Below are 24,203 nucleotides of genomic sequence, written 5' to 3'. Positions count from 1 at the left end.
AACCGAGGATAGTAGTAAGTATAAGTACACGTAGATTTTACGTAGGGGTCCTGCACAACCGAGGACAGTAAGAAGCATATGCATATGTGAGCTTTACGCATGTGTCCTGCACAACCGAGGACAGTAAGTAGTATAAGCATACGTAGGTTTACGTATGTGTCCTGCACAACCGAGGACAGTAAGTAGTATAAGCATACGTAGGTTTACGTATGTGTCCTGCACAACCGAGGACAGTAAGTAGTATAAGCATACGTAGGTTTACGTATGTGTCCTGCACAACCGAGGACAGTAAGTAGTATAAGCATACGTAGGTTTACGTATGTGTCCTGCACAACCGAGGACGCTGGTATGGTAGTCTAGTGGTAGTGTCAGTATGAATCTATTCAACCTTATTCCTTCAATCCCATTCCCAACCCTGGGAATCCCATGCCTTAGTAAGGGTGTGAACTCACCTTGGTTTGCTCGGTATGTTATTGCTTCTAGGGTTTATTAATCGTCTAAGTCCGTTACACACGACCTAGGATATATTACACATGATACGATATAAGTGTTTGCATCCAATTAGGGTTTGCAAGTTATTGGAAATCAAGCAACGGTGTTTTGTGTGCTTATTGTGTACAGCATGATATCACATAGACCGATTCATACATGCAAGATCATACAGTTGTATTCAGTATCATACGATTATATAGAATCATACGCCACGTAAACAATTAATCGTTCACATAATTCATGCGTCGTGTCCTTGATTACACCGTTTAATCTAACGTGGTTGTTAGCCAAATTGCCACCGTTATCATACTTAACATATTGACATCGTTAACAGGTTTAACAGAGTTTGTGGCTTAACACAGTAGCATACACATCTTAACAACTTCAGCATTTAGTAACACACATTCAGGGCTTCATATTAAACATACACAACATCAGACAGGGCCTTGCCCTTCATAAAACTCAGACAAGTGTGGGGGGGGGGGCTTCCCCTGTTTAAAAGTCAGACTAGAGGGGTTTGGGGATTAAAAGTCGGACAGCGTGGGGGTTACAAAGGTCGGACATGGGGTTGGGATTAAAACTCGGACTCCCCATGTCTTCTTGTCAAACTCGGACAACATGTCCTCACCCCTAAACTCGGACCACAATCAATAGCTTAAGAAACTCGGACCTACTAGCAACATTAAAACTCAGACAAGGCTTTGAGCCTTTAGAACTCGGACATCATGTTATGAAACTCGGACCCCCTTATCTAGGGTTAAACATCGGACAAAGAAATCACCACATGAAGATCGGACATGTATGTTATGCTTAAAAGTCAGACATCACAACTCAACAAAAGTCGGACCCCCTTCACTAGGGTTTAGAAGTCGGACCAAGTGATATATATCAAAACTCGGACACATTATAACAACAAGAAATTCGGACTCAATAACATATAGAAACTCGGACCTCCATGTGTTTGTTTAAAAGCTCGGATAACATGTGTGATCATCAAATAATTCGGACAAGTTATCAAGTATAATACTCGGACTTTATTCATGAATCAAAACTCAGACAATCACAATCACAATTGTAACAGTTACACACACACATTCAACAGTTACGTTCTTATTTTTCATACTATCTGGAAACCCTAATTCGTACATTGCATAACAGGAATCACTTTAACAATTCACAACTTCATCCTATCAGTATATCTTGTCATCAAACAACGATTTCACGACTAATCATCATCATAACACAATAATCAAGATTCCAATTCAAACACAGAACCATCATATGAAAGCTAGGGTTTACAAGTGTTCTAATAATCAAGAATTGATACAATCAAACAATCAGTAAACGGTTACCTTGAATGATTCTAATGAAGGAGGAATCAAGAGTGATAATTATCTTGTGCCAACGATGATGGTGATGATGATTGCTAGAGAAAGTGAATGTACGTGCTTTGGTTTTTGTGAAAATGATTAGTGAACAAGGGATTAGGGTTAAGTATGATTTAGGTTTCACTAATAACTCTTTACACCCTTTATCATTATGCTTTACAATAGTGCACCATCTCACAACAATTTCACAGATTCACCACCAAGTTTATGCATTTAACAAATTTATCACAATTAACACATAACCATGCATAATCACACAATACACTTCATTGTATTAAAACGTTACAGTTCCATAGCCAATTATTTGTGCAAATAAACAACCAAACAATACATGATCGCGCAATAAATGCAAAATAGGAAATCTTGGAAATTCGAGTTGTCACATTATCCCCAACTTAAAAGAAATTTCGTCCCGAAATTTAGCATGCGGTCACTGAGGAAGCTAGGTAAGTTGTATCGTTTACTGGTTTTCCTGGGGTGTCACATCATCCCCCCGTTGATTTGGAATTTCGTCCCGAAATTCCGCAGTAGTAGCTTCAGCCTCAGTAGTAGATGCATTGGTTCCGAATAACTGGGGGTACTTTTCTGTCATCTGGTCTTCGCGTTCCCAGGTATACTCTGGGCCACGTTTGGAGTTCCAACGAACTCGGACAAGAGGGATTCTCTCGTGTTTGAGGACCTTAACATCCCGGTCCATGGTTTCAACTGGTTCCTCGACGAACTGCAACCGCTCGTCGATAGTGAGTTCCTTACAAGGAACTATGAGGGTCTCATCTGACAGGCACTTTTTCAGATTCGACATGGAATACGTTGTGAACTGCACCGAGTTCAGCTGGTGGGTTTAGTCTGTAGGCTACTTTGCCTATTCTTTCAGTGATTTCGAATAGTCCAACATACCGTGGATTGAGCTTGCCTCATTTACTAAATCGAACCACACCCTTCCAGGGTGACACTTTGAGTAAAACCCGGTCCCCGACCTGAAATTCCAATGGCTTCCTACGCTTATCCGCGTAGCTTTTCTGGCGATCACGAGTTGCCGCCATGCGTTGTCGTATTTGTGCTATTCGTTCAGTAGCGTCAACTACCATTTCTAGACCTGTAATCTGACTATCCCCCACCTGTGCCCAACAGAGAGGTGACCGGCATTTACGTTCGTACAATGCCTCAAATGGAGCGGCTTGTATGCTGGTGTGATAACTGTTATTATACGAAAACTCCACCAAAGGGAGATGCTTTTCCCAGCCGTTGCCGAAATCAATAACACATGCCCGAAGCATGTCTTCAAGAGTCTGGATCGTTCGCTCAGACTGCCCATCCGTCTGAGGATGATATGCTGTGCTCATGTCTAATCGTGAGCCAAAAGATTTGTGCATCGCTTGCCATAGCTCTGACGTGAATCGTGCATCCCGATCCGAAATGATGGAGGTGGGCACCCCGTGCCTCGAAACAACTTCTTTAAGATAAACGTCTGCGAGATTGGAGAACTTATCCGTTTCCTTAATAGCCAGGAAGTGTGCAGACTTGGTGAGTCGATCCACGATCACCCATATAGTATCATTCCCACGCTGGGATCTGGGTAGGCCTGTAACAAAATCCATGGAAATTTCTTCCCATTTCCATTGCGGTATCTTGGGCTGCTGAAGTAGGCCCGCTGGTTTCTGATACTCCACTTTGACCTTTGCACATGTCAAACACTTGCCGATGTAAGTAGCGATGTGGGCTTTCATGCTAGGCCACCAGTATGTAGTTCTGATGTCGTGGTACATTTTATCCGACCCTGGATGTACCGAGTAGCGGGACTTGTGAGCTTCGTCCATTACCAGCTCACGTAAAGCGCCAAAAAGTGGGACCCAAATACGCCCCGTTACATAGTAGGCGCCATCTTCCTTTTGTTCCATTCGTTGCCTTGAGCCGCGTAAGGTTTCAGCTTTGACGTTTTCAGGCTTTAATGCTTCCATCTGAGCAGTTCGTATTTGTGCAGGAAGACTGGACTGAATAGTGAGCTGCAAGGCTCGTACGCGTCTAGGTAGAGTGTCCTTTCGACTGAGAGCGTCAGCCACAACATTGGCTTTGCCTGGATGATAATTAATAGCGCATTCGTAATCGTTTAAAAGTTCAACCCATCTTCGCTGACGCATATTCAATTCCTTCTGCTTGAAGATATGCTCGAGACTCTTGTGATCGGTGTAAATAGTGCACTTGGTACCGTACAGGTAGTGTCGCCATATCTTAAGCGCAAAAACAACAGCTCCCAGCTCTAAATCGTGCGTCGTGTAGTTCCGTTCGTGAACCTTGAGTTGACGAGAAGCGTAAGCAATAATGTTGGTGCACTTGTGTCTGTACTTTGTCTGTATTTTGTAATGTTATAAAACGATGTCTTTTGTTAGTCTTGTTTACGTCTTGTGTTGTTAATATGTGTTTTGATGTAAGTTTGACCAAGTCAACCATCCTCCTGGTTTGACTTGGCCAAACAGTTAACACATGATTTGTAAGTTGTTGTGTCGAAGGATGAGTCATCGAAGGATTGTTTATATCCTTCGATGAGCTCGAAAGATAACCTTCGATGGATGTAGATGGACCTCGAAGGATATACCATCCTTCGAGGTATATGTGGATCCTTCGATAGGTGTCTGGTCGATAGATGATCTTTCGATCAGACAATTTGATCCTTCGATCAGATGGTCTGTTATGGATATATATAGTCATGTATGGGTTCACTTCACAAAGACAGTTTTAGACAGAAAGATAGAAAGTGTGTGTGAGTGAACTTAGTCTTGTAGAGAGCATTTTCAGTTTGGTCAAGGGCTGTAACCGTGTCCACTGAAATACAAGAGAAAACTTTGATATCTCATGTGTCTACCTTTCTCTTTGTAGCTTGTGTTCTCATATAAACTACCGGTTTGCATTCTAGCTTGGATTCCGCACTTGCTAGTGTGTTAAACATAACAAGGATAAGGTTTAACCTCAATCTCCGAGGGACCTACAAGTGGTATCAGAGCCGTGGCTCTTTTCCTTGTTAAAAACCGAGTTTATACAAGACTTTGGAGTGTTTGGACAAAACTCACTTGGTTTAGCACCCGTTTTTAGTGTTTTTCTTGGATTTCTTGACGTAAAAACGTGTTCTAAACTAACCGGGTGTGTTAAAGGACGGGTTGGGTAACTTAAAAACTTGTTTTTAAGAAGGTTGGTAATTTCCGGCCAAAATTCCGGCTTACTCCGGTGACCGGATTCTGGATAAGAACCTTCCTTTTTAGGCAATATTTTATTAGTCAAATCTGAGTTGGTAGAAAGCATGTTCTGAACATACCTTCTGCCGAAAGTTGTCTACCAACCAATCACCTTTTCACCAACCTGTCAACTTTTGTCAAACTGTGTCAGCTGCGTCAGTACAGTTCGAAAGATATCCTTCGAAGTCGAAAGATTATCTTTCGATCAAAGGAGGTTCGACAGATAATCATCCTTCGAACATCCTTCGAAGTCTGTGACTTATCTTTCGATCCAAGGAATCTTTTCGAAGGATATATTGTTCGATCTACAGTTATTATTCGAAAGATAAGGATCCTTCGTTTTGGAGAATCTTTCGAAATCATTGTTCGAAATTCAACAGTGATCTTTCGAACACTGTTGATCCTTCGAACAAGTATTGATCTTTCGATTCTAGTCTGTCTAAGTTTAACAAGTTTGTGTTTTTTAGGTCTTTCGATTAGAGATCCTTCGGCTGGTTGTTATCCCTCGAAATATTAACATAGTTTGTGAAAATTAAATTTAAAAAAAAAAGGGAAAAAGTGTTTTTCAAATTTTAAATCAATTTTCACTTAATATATTAATTGTTATAAAATGGGAACAAACGGTCAGTGGGATCCAACAACGTGGACTCAAACAACTTTGACTCCACAATCATCAGCTACGCAATCATCAGCTACGCAATCTGCGTCAGATTTCAACAAAACTGCATGGATGCAGGCTATTGCCCCACCTCAAGCTGCAATGATAACTGCAAATCAATGGGCATTGGTCACAAATCAAAGCAGCAGCATTCAAGCAATGATGCAAAACGACAGTGAAACTGGTACAAGCACAAAACCGCCAAAGCTAAATCACATCAATGATTGGGGATGGTGGAAAGAAAGGCTGAGAACTTATGTTCAGGGGCAAGGTCAAGATCTATGGATGTGCTTTTTCACCGCATTTGACAATGAGTTGGAAGTTGCAGGATCTAATCCAGAAACTTACAGCATTATGTCTGATGATGATAAGAAGAAATTTGAGTTAGAAAAGAAAGCATTCATGATTCTCACACAAGCTCTTCACAGAGACATTTAACACCAGTTTGTTTATTGCACGACGACTAAAAGCTTGTGGGATATGCTCACGTTACGATGTGAAGGAAATGCTCAATCTAGAAAGATCAAGCAAGAATTACTGAAGAAAGAATTTGAAGGATTCACGTGTATGGAGAATGAGACTTTGGCAGAGTTATCTACAAGGTTCCATCACTTGTTGAGCGAGATGTTTGCTTTTAGAGTCACTGCCACTCCACAAGAAATGGTGAAGAGATTTGTTGATAGCTTACCAGCAAAGTGGAGCAGTTTTCTTGAAATTCTCAAAGAAAATGGTGTTCTAGACACAATCACCGTTTATGAGTTAATTCAAAAATTGGAGAACAAGGATGTAGAAGAAAAGCTTAAGGCAAAAAGAACACTAACTCCTCAAAATCCAGAGATGTACTATGGGATTGCAGGAGGTATCAGTGGAGAAAAACCAGCCTCTCAACACGCGAAGCTTCAAACAGCTTTCATCTCAAACACCGGACCTTCCACAACAAATCAGTTTGATCCTTCAGCATACACGATGATGTATTCAAGACCAGATTCTTCTTCTCAACAACAGTATGTGCAACCGACAGCTCAGCAATTCACACCACCGCCTTTCTTAGACCCAAGCAGAGCTCAGCAGCAACAACCGCAACAGCAAGGGTTTTATGGAAGCTCTTCAAACTTTCAAGCCACTTCCAATCCGAACACAGTCAGATTAGACACTTCCAACTTTTCTAAAGTCACTGTTGAAATAGCCAAGGAGCATATGGAGATGTTGAATACCTTGGTTAGTGCTTATTGTGGATTGGTCGCAGGTCAGATTGGGAATATCAATCTAACCAATGAAGATTATCAGCAAGTGGATAAAGAAGAGTTTGAAATGATGGATATCAAATGGGCTCTTGCTAGTGAAATTCGAAGAGCAAAGGAGTTTATGGAAAGGACGGGGAGAACCAACTTGGAAAGCAACAACAACACCAAGTATGGTTTTGATAAGAATGCTGTCACTTGCTTTAATTGTGGTGAAAAGGGTCACTTCAAGCGGGAGTGTCAGAAGCCACCTAAGCAAGGAAATCAGAATCCCTTCAGGAATCAAGGACAGCCACAACAGCAACAGAACAACAATTCTGTCAGATCAATAGTTCCTGTTGGAGGAAATGCATCTGGGTCCACAAACACTAATCCCCACAGAGGATTGGTTGTTCAAGCTGATGAAATCTGCAACTGGAACCTTCAGCTTGGAGAAGGAGGAAATGGTGGAACAACATGTTATGCTAAAGTGATTGAGAAGGTAATGGAACCCGTGTCTGCTGGTGAATCTTCAGAAGATGAAGATAGTTCGGGTTATAGTGGGAGCATGGATGGAGAATCACTTGATGCTGGTGATTTATCAAGTGATGCTTTAGATTTGGAAGTTGATGAGCTTTTGGCTGAAGCTGAAGCATTATGCAAGAGGAGATCTATTCTCTGCCAGAAATCTGCTGGAACTTCCGAGAAGCTTGCTCAGTTTTTCTCTGAAGATGGATCTTTTTCTTTTCATACAGCCTTTATGGCTCACGTAGAAGGTCAGACTTCTCAGGTATGTGATACTAATTCTGACTCTATTTCTGTTCCTATTGAATGTGCAAAGTGCTTAAAATATGCAGAAAAGGAAAGTTAATTTGAAATCACACACAAACACAATCAAGAATTGATTGTAGATCTTTCTAAAGCAACCGAAGCTAACTTGTTTTTAACCAGAAATGAAAAGGAATTTAAAGCAACAATTGCGTCATTAAGACATGATGTTTCAGAATTACAAAAGGCTGTTTTGAGAAAACAACATGCTAACAATAATCTTATTGACACAATTGAAAAGCAAATGGTAGAGTTAGCAACAGCTCGATGTGAATGTGAGACAATTAAGCAGAAATTGGAAAGCTATTCCAATTCCCGCTATGTATTGGATCACATCATTGATGTTCAAAAGAAAAAGGGGGATACAAAATGTATTGGATTCAAATCATGCCCTCCCCCAATGAATCACAATTACTCCAAATTGCCTGATGACGAGGATATGCCCCGTTTTGAACCTACTGTGCCACTTGGTCTAGATGACTTTGCAGCAGGCCTCGGGTTCACAACTGGTACATCATCCTCGGGTCAATCAGAATCTGAGAATGTGACAGATTCATCGTGTGTTAAGGAACAGAGTTCTCCCATTATTGAGGATGCTGATTCTTCGGACGATGAATCTGAAGAAATTGTGAAACAACAGTCTAACTCGGTTACAACAGATATTCCTATCGAGAATCACATTCTGTGTGATCCACCAGTGAAACCGGGTAAGACTGAAATGTCAAAAGCAATGGAGTCCCTTATAGTTAGCCCTGAAGGGAATAACTTGTTGTATACGCTCAAAGGAGATAGCAAAATCTACTCTAACAAAGATTTTCCAATTAAAAATGTAAATCAAGATTTAATTGAGCAAATCTTTGAAGGATGTACTGATAAGTTTTTGGGGAACAAAAGTGGCAAAGTTACCGTCACTCAATGTGATCCAATTCCATGTGAACAAATTAGAAAACAATACGGAAACCAAAAACTACCAATTGAGCGAAAACAACAAGTCAACTCCGGAAAGGGTAAGGTACAGGGAAAGAAGGCTCAGAACAAGAATGTTCAAGCACCTAAAGTTCAGCAGCCTAAGACTGAACAACCAAAGGTTCAACAACCTAAAGTTGAACAGTCTAAGGCTACTCAAACTAAGGCTGCACAACCTAAAATTCAACAATCAAAGGTTGAGCAACCTAAGGTTCAACAACAAAAGGTGCAAAACAAAAGAGCTCCTGTTAAGAAACGAGAACAGAAAATGAACTTTGTTGGATCCACGGGTTCAGACAAACTTGAAACATTTCAGGATAAATCTAACGTTGATTTTGTAAAACAAGTTAGAATTTTAAAAAGAAATGATCAGAATAATTACACCCAACACACCAACGGATGTGATTTAGGTCCAAGCACGTCTAGATCACAAAGTTCATTGTCTGGTTCTCCGTCTGGTCATCAACATGTTTCTTCGAGGTTTGTAGAGCGGAGAACATGCTTTGAATGTGGCACAGTTGGGCATATTGTAAGATATTGCCCATACGTGCAAAAGCTGAAGTCAAAAACGAGTGCTCCCCAAGAAATCAATTACCAAAAACGACCAGTTTCCCCGAAACAGGACCCACGTGTCTTGAAAGAAAGGGAAAAGAAGCTAAAGCAAAAGAATCAAAAGGTAATTGAAAAAGCCTTAAAATCAGAGGTCAAAGAAGAAAAACCTGTACAAGCAAAACCTGAAACTGTAAAACCAGTAAATGCTAAAACAATAAATTCAAATACTGGTAAAAGACAAACAGCTTGGAAGCAAAAGCAGGTAATTCAATCAGGGGGAGCACCATAGGTTCTTTTTCCTAATCATCAAGTGATTGAAATCACCTTCCTTGATGATCAAGGACGACCCAAGTCCACAAAGGCTTGGGTCCCCCTAACTGATAAGTTAGTTGCATGTGCAGGCGGCTCCAGGAGGAACTATTAATAGTCATTGGATTGTTGATAGTGGGGCTTCCAGGCACATGACGGGCGACTATCGTCTTCTTTTCGATGTGCGAAGTATAAGAGGAGGTTATGTCGCGTTTGCTGGAGACATAGGAGGGTATATCACCGGCGAGGGAATGATCTCAAATGGAGTTGTGAGTTTCGACAAAATCAATTATGTGCAACAGTTGGATCACAATCTCCTGAGTGTTTCTCAGATCTGCGACAAGAAGTTCACTGTGCATTTTGATGATGCCGGTTGTTATGTGCTGAAGCCAGGATTCAAGATTCCCGAAGAATGGATTCTCTTATCAGCTCCAAGAATTAATGATTTGTATGTCCTCGATATGAGCTAAGCAATAACTAAGTCCAAACAAGTTACTTGCTTTATTTCAAAAGCCACTGAAAAGGAGACGATCTCTTGGCACAGACGGATGGGTCATATTCACCTCAGAAAAATGAATCACCTAGTCAAAAACAATCTGGTGAGAGGTGTCAATGTGAAGAATTTTCAACTTCAAGATGTCTATGTGTCGTGTCAGAAAGGGAAGCAGATCAAGAAATCACATCCATTGAAGAAGGTTAACACTGTAAACATGCCACTCGAACGTCTGCATATGGACCTTTTCGGCCCAGTCAAACACAAGAGTGTGCACGGGGAGGTTTTCTGCTTGGTAGTCACTGATGACTATTCAAGATTTTCATGGGTTGACTTCATGATCCACAAGAGCGAGACTCCAGAAATTCTAAAGAATTTGATCACCTTGTTGGAAAATCTTTATAATCTAAAGGTGAGGCGAATTCGAAGCGACAACGGAACCGAGTTCAAAAACAGGGTTATGGATGAATTTTGCACTGCAAAAGGAATCCTTCATGAATACAACTCTCGGTACACGCCACAACAAAACGGAGTCGCTGAAAGAAAGAACAGAACCTTAATTGAGACTGCAAGAACCATGTTGGTTGAGTCTCAGCTTCCAGTTCGATTCTGGACTGAAGCTGTTGCCTCGGCTTGCTACACGTTAAACAGGGTTCTCACAGTGAAAAGACATGGCAAAACGTGCTTCGAACTCCTACACAAGAAGACTCCTGACTTGGAATATCTAGAACTTTTTGGTGCACCATGTACCATGATTGAGCCTGACGGGAAGTTTGGTGCCAAAGCTATCGAAGGTTACTTCCTTGGGTATGCTACTCCTAATCTGCGAGTATGGAACCTGACTACCAAGAAGATTGAAGAATGGGGTGAAGTAAGAGTTCAAAGATATTCTAATCCACCGAAGCCTTCTGGAGATCCATGGATGTTTGATTATGATGGTCTTTTCGACTCATTCAATCTGCCGACATTTGATGATGACAATGCAATTGCTCAAATGTTGTCTGAAAGCGAGAATGCGACTGGCTCTCAGTTAGCTCGCCCAATCATTGTTGACTCACAAGCATCTTCTTCTGTCAACAATCTCGTTTCAAATGAGGTGTTTAATGATGCTGTTGACTACAATTTGTCATCGGAAGATGAGGAGTATGTTGATGCAAATGATGGTGAAGCACCGCGTCCGGTTCAAGGTACTTCAGAAGCAACGGATCCAGTGTCTGCGCCAATTGTCCAAGAAGAAAATGCATCATCTTCTACAACTCAACAGCTTCAGAATGATATCGGGAATTTAAATATCAATAACTTGAGGTCAAATGTTGAAATTCCTCCAGTTTCTGAAACCCGAATTCATAACATTCATCCTCAGCAGAATATTATAGGTGATGTTCTCAGTGGTGTAAGGACAAGGAATCAAATCAGAAATAACGAAAATGTTGGCTTGTATGCTGAGATACGAGAATCGGGACAACAAAATGATTGGTCTTTCGCCTGCTATGTTAGCCAAGAAGAGCCTAGATCTTGGAAGGAGGCATTGAAAGATGATTCCTGGGTGGAAGCCATGCAAGAAGAACTTCAGCAGTTCGAGAAGTTGGGCGTATGGAAATTGGTTGATAGGCCCGACAACTACAAGAAGATCGGAACTTGTTGGGTGTTTAAGTGCAAGAAGGACGACCGTGGGATTGTTGTCCGAAACAAAGCAAGGTTAGTTGTTCAAGGCTTCAGTCAGATAGAAGGTATTGACTACAATGAAGTGTATGCACTTGTTGCACGTCTGGAGGCTATTAGAATCTTTCTAGCCTACGCATCCTTCAAGAAATTCAAGGTGTACCAGATGGATGTTAAAAGTGCTTTTCTTCACGGAGTAGTCGAAGAGGAAGTATATGTCGAGCAACCACCGGGGTTTGAAGATCCATTACATCCTGACAGGGTTTTACTACTTAACAAGGCGCTATATGGTCTTCATCAAGCACCTCGAGCCTGGTATGAGACACTGTCTACCTACCTGCTGAACAACGGGTTTAGACGGGGTTTGATCGATTGTACCCTCTTCATCAAAGAAAAAGGTGAAGATCTTCTGTTGGTACAAGTATACGTCGATGACATTATCTTTGGTTCTACCAATGATAAGTTATGCAAGGAATTTGAGAAGGTGATGCAAGATCGATTCGAGATGAGTGCGATGGGTGAAATGACGTTCTTCTTGGGTTTGCAAGTTAATCAGTCCGAATCTGGAATTTTTATCCATCAAACCAAGTACGTCGGAGACATCTTGAGCCGGTTCCAGATGTCCGATTCGAAGCCAATTTCTACTCCTCTTCCGCAGAATCACGGGATTACTCCGGATGAAAAAGGGGAAGCTGTGGACTCTTCACTTTATCGTGCTATGATTGGATCTTTAATGTATCTCACCGCATCAAGACCCGGCATTATGTATCCAACGTGCCTTCTCGCCAGATACCAAGCAAATCCGAAGGTCTCTCACTATGCTGCTGTCAAAAGGATTTTTCGTTATCTTAAGGGTTGCCCTGACACCGGGTTATGGTGCCCTAAGGATGATAACTTCGATCTCAAGGCTTACAGTGATTCTGATTTCGGCGGCTGCAAGAAAGATGGCAAATCAACTACAGCAGGATGTCAGTTCTTAGGCAATCGCCTAGTCACTTGGCAGTGCAAGAAGCAGACATGTGTGGCTACGTCTACATGTGAAGCGGAATACATTGCTGCGTCTAGTTGCTGCTCCCAGGTTCTATGGATCCAACAACATATGCGGGACTACGGTTTTGAATTCCTAACTACTCCTATTTATGTTGATAATGAAGCTGCTTTACAGATCACTAGAAATCCTGTACAGCACTCAAAAACGAAGCACATCGATATTAAATATCACTTCATACGTGATTGCTTTGAAAAGAGACTTATCGATGTGGTTCACATTCATACCGATCACCAACGTGCCGACCTTTTTACCAAAGCATTTGATAAATCAAGATTCGATTATTTACTTTTGGTAAACGGCATAAAGGTGAAGCAAGAGTAACCGACATCGGGAAATCGTTTTTGTAAATATTTTTCTAAAACCAAAAATCCCAAAATATGTTTTTACTTTATTTTATTTTTAAATTTTAGGGGGAGAAAGTTTCAAGAAAAATACAAAAACATTGAAAAACCACAAAAATACAAAAATATGTCTTTAATTTATTTACTTTCTGCATTTAAGGGGGAGAAAATTCAGCAAAACACAAAAACAATAGAAAAACAAAAATGAGTTTCTTGGTAATATAAGGGAAATGATATTACATCAGAGGTCGGTCGAAACATGTTTCTAGAAATCAAAAGAAAAGAAAATGATAAGTAGCTCTACTAATGATGTACCGGTAGACTCACGATCATTTTAAAGTATGCAGGAGATATAAACATAACGAACTGAAAACCGCGTGGGAACCGCTCATTGGCATATGGTCTTGGTACCGAAATTTCGTTTGATAGATTGCCGAGGTTCTGAGATATTCGGGGTTTATGCTGTTTATCATCTGGGTATCATGGTTGTTTCTATAAAAGACAAAGTCTAGTTCTTCCATGATACCATACATACGTGTACATATCTCATACTGCATTCGACCTCAATAAGTGATAAACAATCACATGTCCAATCAAAATAAGTGATAATATATCACATCTTTCCGGGAGTCAAGTTCGTCTCTCTGCTGTACGAAAGTACTGACCTGTTCACGGACTTGCTCCTGTGCCCTCATGCATATGAAAATCAAGTTCCTCATTAATAAGTGATTCTATCACATAGGGCTTGTTTTCAAATCAAATAAGTGACTTGTTCACATTTTATATACGTAAAAACGGATGATAAATGGTATACTCCCCAGTAAGATGAACTCTCGTGCATACCTTGATACGGGAATGTGTCGTGAGTGGATGAACACCGGTCGGTAAGTATAAATCATACCTTAAATGTATCTCAGTGTATTATGATTACACTTGATCGCTGAGTTTAAGTGGATAACAATATCGGTAATTGTGGTAGAATACTTATCCACTTCTGCAAAAGAATATTAAGAGGAAATGTGTTTTGACAAAAGACCGCAAACTGATATGATTCTCTTCGCCAGAAATTCGCAAAAATATTGTTGTGTTTGTACATATTTATTTACTGCTTAACTTTTATTGTCTTATTTTAAACAGTTTTTGTCGTTTGGTGCATATCAGCACGACATTAGCGGTGATGTCATTTGATAACATTCAAAGGATATTAAAATTGTTGTCTTTTATTTTATCAAAATCCAAAAAGATTTTCAATTTAATATTATTTTTGATTAACCGATGTTGGTGCTCGACCCGATACCTGGCAAGCCGAAATACTTCATAAACTGACCTTTGCAGAACTTCATAACGGGCAATTTCTCAAAACGGTCGTTTCCAAAACTTTTAAGAATTTGAAGGGTTTGAGTTGCAAATTTCCAAAATCCAAAGTATTGGTGAAAATCTGATCCTTCGAGGAAGCAATGGCCCTCGAAAGATCAGCTGGTCAATGAAAGTCAATGAAAGTCAATGAAAGTCAATCTGATGCTCGAAAGATGAATTGGTCAACGAAGGATTTGACCAATTGGATACTTCGAGCTGATCAGACTTTTCGAAAGATAGATCAGGTCGAAAGATGTCCTTCGAGGGTCCCCACAAATATCTGGTATCTTTCGATCCAGATCCACAAATATCTGGTATCTTTCGATCCAGATCTGGATCCTTCGACCCAAAGTTTCATCTTTCGAACACCTTTTCATCTTTTGAAAGGTCATTGATCCTTCGAGACGGTTCGAGTTTCGAGGTCAGAGTATAAAAGTGATCATCTTCTTCATTTCAACATAACAGTTCAAAATTTCATCATACAAAACCTCTGACCATACCAAAACTCTGCCAAAATCGACACAAAGTTAAGATATCAGGATTTCGATAACATTCACGGTAGGATAATCCTAGTACTCTTAACAAACAACAACACGCACACTTCATGTGATCATGTGATATTATCCTTCTTGTTCTTGTTTTCATTCTTATGACAATGATGGATGAAATGTGATTTATATGTAATATGATAATGTTGCAAATGTTAGTAATAGGTTTTGATGATCATCAGGCTTATTCGGATGAAACATGGAAGTGTAGTTTCTGATGTCAAGGGTTTTGGTTTGGGTTATCCATTGTTTTGTTTTGGGAACTTGGTCTAAATCGGACACAGAAGTAATATTTTTGACACTAAGATGTTGATTTTTAATGGCTTTGATGTTGTTGTTTTTAACTGGTCTGAAACATGCTTGAAACAAACTTAAAATAATCACCGGAAAATCATCCGATGAACAGTGTCGCCGGAAATCAACACGAAGGATGATGGTTTCTAACCTCGAAAGATGGACTGCATATTATCCTTCGAAATGAGACTCGAAGGATACAAGGCTTTTCGAAGGATTCATCCTTCGATTGATCAGATCTTTCGATTGACCAAAACATCTTTCAAAATTAATGATCTTTAGAAAGATGATCCTTCGATAAGGCATTTCATCCTTCGAACAAAATGACATCTTTCGATCAGATTGTCATCCTTCGAGCCAAGTGTCAATCCTTCGATGTCTAAATGGCATCCTTCGAGGAAACAACACTTAGAAATTTTTCAAGAAATTGAAAATTTTCCAAGTGTGAAATCCTTGATGACTGTTTGACAATTTTCTCATTACGTGTCTTTGTTTTTCATGAACAGAAATGGCACCGAAAGTGAAGAAGGAGCGGGCAAAACCAACTAAGAGAGAAAAGTCCGAAGTTGAATCAATGTCGGAGCCAAGACACAACATGGCCGCGTATCTGCAACCGGAAGGCAAAGTTAGTCCGGAATTCGATGGGATAATGGAGTATCTTCACCGGGCACGAATCAACTATGCCATTACTACTCAACACACCGCTTACCAGTCTCAGATCAAGGAATTCTGGAATTCTGCTGTGGTTGAAACAGTGGATAATCAAGAAGTGATAAGAGGATTCGTTACTGAGAAACCCGTGGTGATCACCGAGAACACCATCAGAGCGCGTTTGCAATTGGGAGATCAACCAGAAGATTCGACTTCTATTGATTACAGTGTCAGCGTGGTTTATTGATGAGGCTACGTTACTCCGATAATGTGCTAGCAAATCAAATAAACAAAGGGTCCATGCCGTTACGATACAAGTTCTTATTGCATATACTTATTCACTGCCTGAGCAACAAACGGTCTGGATACGATCTGTCGCCTATTGAATTGACGGGATTGTTTACGGCTTTAATTCTGAACAAGCCGTTCAACATATCACGTTACATCTTTGACAATCTGAAAGAGAATGCCCGCAGGCCACTTCCATCAGCAAATCAACGGACGTCAACCAAGTTTTGGTTGTATCCAAGATTCTTGCAAATGATGATAGATGATCAGATTCCGGATCTTCCCAAGGTTGAAGCAGATGTTCTACCTGTTAATCCGATGAACGAGCGTACACTGCTGATCTTCAAGTCTATGGCTAGGTATAAGGAATCCGATCCAGTCAGAAAGCTTATTGGTCACCTCGATGTTCCGACCTACGAGGCACCACAAAACAACAAGTGGCGTCATGATGGTAGTGATTCTGATGATGAAGAGCCCAGGTTAATTGAGTTAGCTAACACACAACTTGGGGCTAAGCATGGAATTAAAGCATCGAGCAAGAAGTCTGCTGGCAGTTCCAGTGCTGCAACACATGTTGAAGTTGATGTGAATGTTGCTGCAGAAGAAGTTCAAGGAGTGTTTGTCGATCCTGATGTTCGGGTTAGTGCAGGTGGTGATGGTGGTACTGTATGTCGGTCAGGTGATGATACGACCGACAAAGGTAAAGGTAAGGTAGACGAGCCGAGGAAATTGGTGGATGATAGTAGTTCGTCTTCTGATGATGAAGGAGGTTCTGGTGATGGTGATTCGTCTTCTGAGGATGATAATCCTCCTCCTCCAGGGATGCGAAAGGCTTATGATCAGCGCGGGAATTTTCGTGGTTTTGAACGTATAGAGAAACCGGTTAGAACCGCAGAATCTGACAAAGATGAGGATTATATTCCTGCTGCTCCTGGTTTGATTAGAAAGAGGAAAGCAAGAAGACAGGGTACTCGTACTTCAAAGAAATCAAAGGACGGATCAGGGTCAATGGGTGAAACTGCTGGTGATGCCCCTATACCTGATTCGATCCAGCATTCAACGCCTCCAGAGCATCAGCTACCTCTTGTCAGTGATCAATTAACTACATCAGAGATGCTAGCGCTGGTCTCTTCTCCTCAGACGTCTTCTGGGACACGCACGGCGACTGTTGATCAACAGCCACCTGCAACTCCCGTCTCAGGTACACACGTACGTCCTCCTCTTGTTATTTCTGGACCAACAGGTACTTCCGGTCCATCTGTTCAGTCTGGCTCCTCAGGACCTGAGCCTTCACGGCCGACTCTAGCAGAAACATTGTCTAGTTTGTCTGAAGCTGAGAAAATTCACTTCCTGATCGAACAAATCAGTGAATTGGGTAACTTAGTCGTTCGGAATACTAGAAAGATCGAAGAGTATCGTGTACAGCGAACACAGGATGTGGTGGCACACAACAAGCTAGTCTCTATCGTTGATGCTCAAAATCTTAAGATAAAAGAACAAGCTCTAGAGATTGAAAGGCTGAAAGAAGCAAACAGGGCTCGTGATAGGGAAGTTGAGATAATGAAAGGGCATAGCACTGTGTTAGAGCATGAGGCAAAAGTGTTAAAGCAGAAGCATGAAGAGCTGTCGGAGCGCTATAAAAATCGTGATGATCGCTTAATAGAAGCCTTCAAGCCTGTTCATGCAAACTTCAAGAAAATTAATCACAAAGTAGGTACGCTTTGGAATGAAAGGTGCAACGCTTTAGGCATCGTTCCCTCAAAGCATGGCGATGACAAAGACGATGATGAAGCAAATCCTGATCAACCAGCTGCCTCAGGTTCCGGTGCAACTGCATCCGGTGCTGCAGGTGGGTCTGGTACGTCTCAAGATGCTCCTACTGCTCCTCCAACAGCTACTACTGGTCCGTCTGAGCAGACTGAATCTTTGGAAGCTTCGGAAGGGTTTGAACATGTTAGTCTTGAACCGGAAGCGTTTGCCGATCTCCCTGAATCCTCAACTGTTCAACAGTATCATCCAGTCACGGGTGAACTATTAGAAGAGGGAGAACATGTTACAGAGATGTCTGATGAACGTGTACTAGCTCTGAAGGAATTGGATGAAGTTGATTTGAAGATGATTGATGCTACTCCGTTAGTTCCGGACGAAACCGATTTCTCTACGATTGAAGAAATCTTCATCGGTTCGGATCCGGAACGTCCTGTTTATGTTGGTCAAGATAATGCGGAGTTTAATGCTCTTGATGATGGGTATGTGGCGGAAAAGACAGCAGAATTTGCTAATCTTTCTTCAGATTCTCCTACAGCTCAAGAAAACCGTGAACGAATGGCGAGCGGATTTCCTAGCTAGGAATCCTCCTCCGCTCCCTCCGTTGGATCAAGTCAACTACATGAATCTAGAAAAGAATCAGGCTCGAGGTCGTATTATCAGCTGGATGTTCATCAAGGAGCTTCACTGCATGGTTGTGAAGCGAGAATGCGGCCTTCAGTACTTCAGGTCTCTTCTCAGCATTCTTTCACTTCCTTATTATGATGTTGCAGTTTTGACTCAGCTGGAGGTTATTAATCGAGTCGAAGACAAGATGGTGGATCTGTTTGCAAAGAAGATCAGGTTGGAACGAAGAAGGGGTTGGAAGGATCCATTATACAAGCCGCAGTTTCCTCGATACGAGCAGATCAGGTTTACGCGTGATCCAGATACAAATACTGCTCGTTATCGTTTGGTTTATGAACCTCCGAAGTTGATGAAGAAGATACCGTTGTTGAAAATGAAGACAGCTTTTCTGGGTAACTTTCGTTGCTGGGTTTATGATGCAGATACTGGAGAAGCGGTGATCCTATTCCAAGACAGTCAGGAGAACTTTTGAATAATAGATCCGATGTGGATTACTAACATGTCCAGGTCGGATATTATTGTTCTTAAGGATCACGAGATCAACTACTTGGTTAGGGATCGGGAACAAGCAATGAAGTTTCAGAAGATGGCCTTGTATTGCTTCAACCTACTTGTGAATGCGGGAAGTGCATGGTCAACGCATCACTTGACGGTTGAAAGGACGTCAGAGACGTGAAGACACGAAGATCGAGACAAAGCTACAGCCAAGGGGGAGTTTGTTGGTGCACTTGTGTCTGTACTTTGTCTGTATTTTGTAATGTTATAAAATGATGTCTTTTGTTAGTCTTGTTTACGTCTTGTGTTGTTAATATGTGTTTTGATGTAAGTTTGACCAAATCAACCATCCTCCTGGTTTGACTTGGCCAAACAGTTAACACATGATTTGTAAGTTGTTGTGTCGAAGGATGAGTCATCGAAGGATTGTTTATATCCTTCGATGAGCTCGAAAGATAACCTTCGATGGATGTAGATGGACCTCGAAGGATATACCATCCTTCGAGGTATATGTGGATCCTTCGATAGGTGTCCGGTCGATAGATGATCTTTCGATCAGACAATTTGGTCCTTCGATCAGATGGTCTGTTATGGATATATATAGTCATGTATGGGTTCACTTCACAAAGACAGTTTTAGACAGAAAGATAGAAAGTGTGTGTGAGTGAACTTAGTCTTGTAGAGAGCATTTTCAGTTTGGTCAAGGGCTGTAACCATGTCCACTGAAATACAAGAGAAAACTTTGATATCTCGTGTGTCTACCTTTCTCTTTGTAGCTTGTGTTCTCATATAAACTACCGGTTTGCATTCTAGCTTGGATTCCGCACTTGCTAGTGTGTTAAACATAACAAGGATAAGGTTTAACCTCAACCTCCGAGGGACCTACAAATAACCTTATCCCGCTGCATTAATACACAACCAAGCCCCTGTATCGATGCGTCACAATATACTACGAAATCGTTCGTGCCCTCTGGCAGTGAGAGAATAGGTGCGCTGCATAGCCTATCCTTTAAGTACCGAAAAGCGGTTTCCTGGGAATCTCCCCAACGGTAGGTGACACCTTTCTGTGTCAGCATAGTAAGCGGCTGTGCGATCTTCAAAAAGTCTTTGATGAATCGTCTGTAGTACCCCGCCAAACCCAATAATTAGCGTATTTCCGTTGGTGTACGCGGTGCAGGCCAGTTCCTGATCGAATCTACTTTGGATGGATCGACATGAATCCCATCCCTGTTCACCACATGGCCTAAGAAGTGGACTTCACGAAGCCAGAAGTCACATTTTGAAAACTTAGCGTACAGTTGTTCCTTTCGAAGAAGTTCCAAGATAAGACGTAAGTGCTGCTCTTGCTCCTCCTGACTCTTGAAGCAGATCAGGATGTCGTCGATGAAAACGATGACGAACTTGTCAAGATAGGGTTTGCTCACCCTGTTCATAAGATCCATAAAAACTGCAGGCGCGTTCGTTAGCCCAAAAGGCATGACTAGAGACTCGTACTGTCCGTAGCGAGTTCTGAATGCTGTCTTGGAGACATCCTCATCCCGGACTCTCAGCTGATAGTAACCTGACCTTAGATCAATCTTGAAGTAGTAACTCGAACCTTGCTTTTGGTCGCATAAATCGCCTATACGCGGAAGAGGATAACGGTTCTTCACCGTCACCTTGTCGAGTTCCCGGTAGTCTATGCACATCCTGAAGGTATCGTCCTTCTTTTTCACAAATAACACTGGAGATCCCCAAGGCGAAGAGCTTGGACGAATAAAGCCCTTTTCCAAGAGCTCTTGTAGCTGCTTTGACAATTCTTCCAATTCAGTTGGAGCTAAACGATACGGTGCGCGAGCTATATGTGCCGCTCCTGGAGCTAGTTCGACTCGAAACTCGACTTGACGATGAGGCGGTAGACCTGGTAAATCTTCAGGGAACACTTGAGGAAATTCGCGTACAACTGGAATATCCTCTATTCTTTTCTCTCTCAATGATGCGTCAGTAACAAGTGCTAACATAGCAGTGTGGCCCTTTTCGCAAACCCTTCTGGGCCTTAAGGAAGGTGATGATGCCCACTACAGCACCACTCTTGTCGCCTTGAACTTCGAGAGGTTCTTGACCAGAACGGGGAAGACAAACAATCTTCTCTTTGCATAGGATCTCCGCTTGCCGTTGGGATAACCAATCCATCCCAATGACGATGTCGAAACTATCCAAGACTAGGGAATGAGGTTGATGGAGAATGTCTGACCAACTAAGACGAGGTTACAACCCTTGACTACCAGAAGATTGCTGACCAGTGCTCTGATAGTCATCAACCTTTCGCTGCCGTGCCTGAGACTGAACTGAAGTTGAACCCTTGCTGAAGGTTCCATCCCACCTTCTCTTGTTGTCACTGGGAATAGCAGAAGTAGTAGTAGTAGCACCAATGCGTCTAGGCAGCTTGTTCTGTTCCACTGCCTGATCTGTGAGGCGATGAGCAAGACGCTGAATGTCTTGGATATTGTCGAGGTTAGCCGATGTAGCATGGCTCTGAATCTCTGAGGCTAGACCCTTGGGGTACAATTCGATACGCTTGCTTGGAGGGTCCACCATGGTTGGACACAAGATGGCCAGTTCGTTCGACCGTTTCGTATAAGCTTCAATCCCTGACCCCGTCATCTTCAAATGATAAAGCTCCACTTCCAACTTGTGGATGTCATCGCGTGTGCAGTATTCTCGTTTGATCAGTTCCTTGAAATCTTCCCAAGGTGTGGCGTTAGCAGCTGCCAACCCTAGGATCTGTACTTGCGCGTTCCACCAAGTTAGCGCTATTCCTTCGAGAGTGCCAGTGGCGTACTTCACCCGGCGTGCCTCAGGGCATTCACACATTTCGAGTACTGACTCGAGCCTCTCAAACCAATGGAGTAGTCCCACTCCTCCTTCCGTGCCACTGAACGTGCTTGGTCGACAGTCCATGAAGTTCTTGAATGTGCAGGTAGGTTGCTGTGCGTTCTGACCCGTTGCGCGAGAAAGATAGGTCAAGGTTAAGCGCGAGAGTTGGGTCACGAGAGTAGGATCTAACATCCTAGGATAGGTTTGGAATAGCAGGTTATACCTCCTGCTCGTGCGGCTGCAAACGCCGCAGCAACTCGTTCGTTAAAGAGAGCCGTCAACTGGGCTTGAGTCATGTTAACACGTCCAGACATGATCGAGCAGTAAAGGTAGCATAAGTATGAATGGTTCGCGAGTAGTGCGATGACAGAAAAGTGTAAGCAAGTAGGTGTTCTCAAGCAATAACAAGTAATGAGCAGTGTAATCTAAGCATACTACGAGCAAAATTCTATGCAATTCTAGCATGTAGGCAATAAACAATAACCTTATTACCTAGGAGGTTGAGTCTTGCACGTGGAGCGAAGTGTCGTTGTGGATCGTTGAGAGCACTGTTCTGCTTATAGTCTGGTTTTAATATAAACGTTTTCCCATATTAAAACCAAGTTCTGTATAACCAATGGCTCTGATACCAATCTGTCACACCCCCAAAATCCACCTGTGGAGTATCACCGCTTGGGAGCGTGACTGACCAGGATCAAGCCACCAATCATATAGAACAATATATATATATAGTAAAAGTATTTGCCATTAAACCAAACCAATTCTATATGAAAAGTGTTCCAAAACATAAGTAAGTTATCACTGTTTAGCGGAAGCGTATAAATAAAACCCATCACAATAAAGTATCACATGTCATATGTGTTTAACAAGACAATCACGATCCAAGCCCACAACGACCAGCTCCTCCCTGTGCAAGCTCCATGTATCTAACGACCTGCAAGGCATGTAACAGAGGATCAACAACTAGTTGAGCGAGTTCACAGAAAGTAAATGCATAATAGTAAGTTTGTTCGTAACATGTGGCCCTACTGGGCCGATAGTACGTTCTATTGGTGGGGGCTTCCCATGTTGTATAACCACTAGACTATTCGTAACCATAAGTGTTCTTCACAACCGAGAACAGTAGTACGTACAAGCTTTACGTAGGATTACGTAAGTATCCTTCACAACCGAGGATAGTAGTAAGTATAAATACACGTAGGTTTTACGTGAGTATCCTTCACAACCGAGGATAGTAGTAAGTATAAGTACACGTAGATTTTACGTAGGGGTCCTGCACAACCGAGGACAGTAAGAAGCATATGCATATGTGAGCTTTACGCATGTGTCCTGCACAACCGAGGACAGTAAGTAGTATAAGCATACGTAGGTTTACGTATGTGTCCTGCACAACCGAGGACAGTAAGTAGTATAAGCATACGTAGGTTTACGTATGTGTCCTGCACAACCGAGGACAGTAAGTAGTATAAGCATACGTAGGTTTACGTATGTGTCCTGCACAACCGAGGACGCTGGTATGGTAGTCTAGTGGTAGTGTCAGTATGAATCTATTCAACCTTATTCCTTCAATCCCATTCCCAACCCTGGGAATCCCATGCCTTAATAAGGGTGTGAACTCACCTTGGTTTGCTCGGTATGTTATTGCTTCTAGGGTTTATTAATCGTCTAAGTCCGTTACACACGACCTAGGATATATTACACATGATACGATATAAGTGTTTGCATCCAATTAGGGTTTGCAAGTTATTGGAAATCAAGCAACGGTGTTTTGTGTGCTTATTGTGTACAGCATGATATCACATAGACCGATTCATACATGCAAGATCATACAGTTGTATTCAGTATCATACGATTATATAGAATCATACGCCACGTAAACAATTAATCGTTCACATAATTCATGCGTCGTGTCCTTGATTACACCGTTTAATCTAACGTGGTTGTTAGCCAAATTGCCACCGTTATCATACTTAACATATTGACATCGTTAACAGGTTTAACAGAGTTTGTGGCTTAACACAGTAGCATACACATCTTAACAACTTCAGCATTTAGTAACACACATTCAGGGCTTCATATTAAACATACACAACATCAGACAGGGCCTTGCCCTTCATAAAACTCAGACAAGTGT

Source organism: Helianthus annuus, chromosome 8 (genome assembly GCF_002127325.2).
Source record: "Helianthus annuus cultivar XRQ/B chromosome 8, HanXRQr2.0-SUNRISE, whole genome shotgun sequence".
Classification (NCBI taxonomy): Eukaryota; Viridiplantae; Streptophyta; class Magnoliopsida; order Asterales; family Asteraceae; genus Helianthus; species Helianthus annuus.
This window is presented reverse-complemented; position numbering follows the sequence as displayed.